We start from the raw sequence: 5,000 nt of genomic DNA, 5'->3' as shown, positions 1-5,000 counted from the left end.
TTATTATTATTATTATTATTATTATTATTATTATTATTATTATTATTTTATTATTATTACTATTATTATTATTATTATTATTGTTGTTGTTGTTTAAACTTTAGCAATGGCATTGGCATATGTGCCATTTTCACTGCAGTGAATTTAATTTAATTTTTTGTTTTCATCGACAGCTAACATGAAAGAATTCAGTTGACTGTACTGTACTGGTGTCCTGACAATAAATAAAGATGCTGGCTCAAGGGCTATTCTGGAAAGGTGTGTTGAGGCCCTCCTGTGGCAAACTGATCAACCAGCAAACCATCATCTGGGCCAGCACAGCAGAGTGTCTGCATGTACTTTTTGACACTGGTTAGTAATGTTTCCAAATCTCCATAGCGCCTTTACATTTTTGATTAATGATCAATAAAGTAAATACTCATTTTTCTAATGAAAATGATAAAACATCATTTGAAATGAATTACTACTGAATATATTAACTTAATAACAGAAAATTGTTTGTCGCCAAGAGTTCTGTTCTGTGGATGTAAAAACAATGAAATTTCAACTGTGTTGGTGTGAATGATGACCATTTTATTTATTGGTCTTTCTTTGACAGATGCATTTTCTGTCAATGACTTATAATGTATTTCCAAAAATTGCTAATGAAATATCTCTTTTTTTTTTACCAACCAGAGCAAGATCAACCCTCTTTGTGGAACTACGGTACTAAAAAAGCGGTGGCAAACAAGTGGTGTTGATTTTTCCTGCATTGAGGCGAAAGGAATTTATTTCCAAGGGGTTTGGGAAAGCAAATTGCTTTTTATTCTGAGCTATATCTATTTGCATCATTTAGCCGTTTTATTGTCTAAAATAGAATTGATTTTGCAGTTAAAATTGACTAGATATCTAATTTTATATGACTTGTCTCTCAAGCAGCATTGAAAAATGAGGGTAGCGCGCCATATCATATTTTACGAAATCATATTTCGAGACTTTTTAATATATCTAGAAATCTCTTTATAATCTATTGTATACAGTAAATAATTAGTTTTTGTGATTACAATAATGAATTCATAAGATATAAATCATATTTGACCTCAAAATTATTTTATCTCTGAATACGGAAAAAATTGAATTTTATAGTTTTTTTGTTTTTTTGGGGGTATGCGTTAGCGAATCGATTATAAATTTTTTAGACTTAGATTAAATTATAAAGTTTTCTTGTTTTCTTGTCCTATAATGGTCATATTTTGAAAGTTTGATGGATCATTTCTTTTACTTGCCTGCAAAATCAGTCTCAATGTCAAATTATTAAAAAAGTTTGCGCTTTCTCAAATTTCCGATTTATGTCATTTTCTGATTTTCTAGCAATCCTATCTTAGCCATTTTCCTTTAGATCATCTTCAAATTTATTCAGAATCTTTTCTATGATGTCTTTTACATCATGATGGAAGTTTTTGGGGGTAAATTAATATTTAGCAATTTTATAAATTTTTTAATTAATTTTTTTCTGTCGATACGCGCCAAATTTTCAGTCAAAATCAAATAAAAATTCTAAAAATTTTATTTTCCAGACTATTGATAAATTCTTCCATCACGATATAGCTATTTATGTGAGAAACATTGTGTTTAAATTTGAAAGAAATTTATATGCTAGTTTTTGGTGCATCTGTGTTAGAAATTTTAGGGTTTTACGTCTAATTTTAGCCTATAATGCCCCTTAAAAATTTTATTTAAAAAATTCTGAGTTTTTTGGGATGTTTAACATCAAATTATACATCACATTATTAGTTTATGAGATTTAATTGATGAATTTTATAAATATAAAGCATACTTGATCGCTAAATTAATTTTTTTGTAAAAAACTGATATCATTCAATTTTTCCGATAATTTTTTCTTAGGGGTATGGGTTAGCGAATCGATCATAATTTTTTCAGAATTTGATAAATGTACAAAATTTAACTGTTTTCTTGTTCTATATTGAATATACTTTGAAATTTTGATGGATGTTTTCCTTTGCTTGTCTGCAAAATTAACTTTATTATCAAATTAAAGACAAATTTTGCGTTTTCTCAAAACTCCATTTTGCGTCATTTTCTGATTTTCTAACATTCATATCTGGATTATTTTCCATCAGATTGTCTTCAAATTTGGTCAGATTCTTTCTTATAATGTGTTTTGTACCATGACGTAGGGGTTTTGGGGTAAACTAAAATTGAGGAGTTTTATGAATTTTTAAATCGAATTTTACTGTAATTCCGCGCCAAATTTTCAGCCGAAATCGAAAAAAAATTCTTAAAAATTTATTTTCAGGACTATTGCTAAACCTTTACGTCATGGTATAGCTCTTGTTGTAAGAAACATTGTGTGTAAATTTGGAAGAGATCTATTCGTTGGTTTTGGCTGCATTACTGTAAGAAATTTTGGGATTTTTGGTCTATTTTTAGCCTATTTTTTCTCACTATGTCTAAAAAAATTTTTGTTTTTGGCTTTTTTTGGTGTTAATCATCAAATTAGACCTCCTACCACCTTAAAATAACAAGGGAATAGCAATATTAGCATTACAATCAAAAATGGATTTTTGACTACAGGTCCCCCCTTAAGGGTGCTAAAACAACGTTCAGGAGGTCAAGAAAAACGATGGAAGTGGTTAAGGTCACTATAGCCTATAGATGTCCATGATTTGTCAGTGTTTGTTGTATCTGTAAAAAGTAGACAATAAAAACAAAAGAAACGTTGTTTTTTTCTAAACTAATTGTGATCCATTCATGTCTGTCATACCATGTCACTGAAAAAGAGCGTTTTCGAGATTTCCACACCTGTGTTAATTCAAAATCAGTTGGTTGGTGAGGAACTAGTCTTTTTATTTCTAATTTGTCCTCTAGTGTCAATCTCCCAAACGGTCGGTGAAGTAAAGAGTCAACTTGATTCATTGCAATTCAATGTTTAACAAAACAAAACTTCAAAGTATATCTCAAATAATGGAAATCAGTGGAATACGATTAATGATTGCGCAAATAACAGGTAGATTCAGATCTTAAAGCATCACAAAGAAAAAATCACTCCACTTAAGTACTTAAGAAATCAAAAAACACACCAAAGTATAACTGTTGACAATCTTCGCTTTCTTTCTCTGACTGACACAGATACACACGCACAAACACACACATACACACACACACACAAATAAACACTCATACACACGTAACCATCAACTCGGCACTACAAGCAAGAAAAATGTTGGTAAATTCGTCCACAATGCTTCGTTGCAAAGAATTACTTTATTCAATAATCGTGAAAAAGAGGTGGGGGGAGGGGGATTTTGATATGTCATATTTTTAAGTTTTATGTTGTTTTTCTTTGCTACTTACAAATAAACTTGACAATGATCAGTGTTTTTGACAGTTAATGTAATCTTTTGGATGGCTGAAGTTATCCTAATTATGACGTAAATGGTGCAACATTGGCGCATCCCTCAAGTCCAACGGTGGAGCTCTCAGATCCTGGCACAAGTCGAGGGGTTTTCCGCTATTTGAGGATAGCTCAATCAGCTGTAGCGATACTAAAGGACAGAGCATTAACTGGAACTTGGATTGCTTTGCACCACGGTGTTGAGTCAGTCACAAATTCGCGCAGTGATGTCACCAACACACGAGTCGGCGCAGTGCGCGATTCGGAATCTTGAATAGAGTGGAGACTAAAAAGGCAGTACCTATGTTGTTTGCGAGTTGGCAAAAGACAGTGGAGTTAAAATTTCTTTTTTATTTTTAATTAAATTATGATGTTAATGATTTTTAAAAGATTGGTGTGGTGCCTGGCACCATTCTATCCAATGGCCCCACGCCACTGGGATTACTATTCATTTTCATCTTGTGTTAAATATCACTTGATATTAACTGTTTTGGGACACAAATAACCACTGGCCTTTTCAGAAATTTTTTGGTATTTTTCAAGCCTAGTTTGGCATTTTGCATAAAAACTTTCTGCCAACTTGTTACAGGTGTCTGGGAATAACCAATATTCGTTATTGGCAGACCCTGTCTGGGAATAATGACAGCCCTATAATATATATATATATATATATATATATATATATATATATATATATATATATATATATATATATATATATATATATATATATATATATATATATATATATATATATATATACTGGAATCTGTCTAATATTTGCTCTTCGGTTCCAGTCAGTGCCCATGTTCCGCAGTTGTATATAAGCACGGATTTTACAAGGGTTGTGTATAATTTGATTTTAGTGTTTATTTTTATTCTGTCTTTACTAATCCATATATATGTAATAATTTATTAAGTGCAGCCGTCGATAAACTTTTTCTTCTTTCTACATCTTCCTTGTCTCCTATTAATGATCCTACTTTTTTCGTGGTTCTTTATTCCTTGACAGTAATGGTACATCTGTTTTGTCAGTATTAACGTACAGTTGGTGATTTTGTAAGGCTCTTTGGATGTCATTTACACACACTTGTTTCAGGCCAATAGAGTCAATGTCGTCTTCATCTGCAATTTCCATGGGGATTTCGTTTTTAAAACGTGATTGGGCCGAAGGTACAGATTTACGCACATCTGTTAAAGCATTTTCTAGGTAAATAATAAATAAAACAGGGCAAGGGCGTACCGATGTTGCCAAGGAATGATTTAATCTCTGAGGCACTGATATTTTGGTTGTTATCCAAGTTTCAATTATAAGGAATCTGATTAAGCAATAAACACTATATAAAAAATGCAATGAAAGACCCTTATCCATTCAAATCCTGGAGGCAAGATGGCGGCTTTTTGGGGATATACTCAGAAGAGATGAAAATATACAAGCTAATAAAGCCATGAATACTTTCTTTACCCCATCTGACACAAGAAAGATCAAGGTAGACCACCCACGTCAATTCATACTGTCCTCAATAGAGACCTAAAATGATTTCAAAATAACAAAGAATTAAAATCAAAGGAAGACCTTATGAACTTAGCATCCATAGCAAAAGAC

At 31.6% G+C, this 5,000-nt stretch overlaps 2 long non-coding RNA genes across 2 annotated transcripts in view; both read left to right on the top strand.

The window, feature by feature from the left end:
* Window positions 1–298, top strand: part of LOC144970632 (uncharacterized) — a 1,274-nt gene extending 976 nt beyond the window's left edge. Inside the window, exon 2 of the long non-coding RNA XR_013645004.1 lies at window positions 174–298. This is a non-coding gene — a long non-coding RNA (uncharacterized LOC144970632). The remainder of the gene's footprint in view (window positions 1–173) is intronic.
* Window positions 212–813, top strand: LOC144970633 (uncharacterized). The gene is made up of 2 exons (XR_013645005.1): window positions 212–351; window positions 676–813. It is a non-coding gene; the product is annotated as an uncharacterized LOC144970633 (long non-coding RNA).
* Window positions 814–5,000: the final 4,187 nt, after the last annotated feature.

The sequence above is a fragment of the Berghia stephanieae genome, chromosome 4 (assembly GCF_034508935.2).
Source record: "Berghia stephanieae isolate SIO BIC M18660-M18661 chromosome 4, UCSD_Bste_1.3, whole genome shotgun sequence".
Classification (NCBI taxonomy): Eukaryota; Metazoa; Mollusca; class Gastropoda; order Nudibranchia; family Aeolidiidae; genus Berghia; species Berghia stephanieae.
This window is presented reverse-complemented; position numbering and strand designations above follow the sequence as displayed.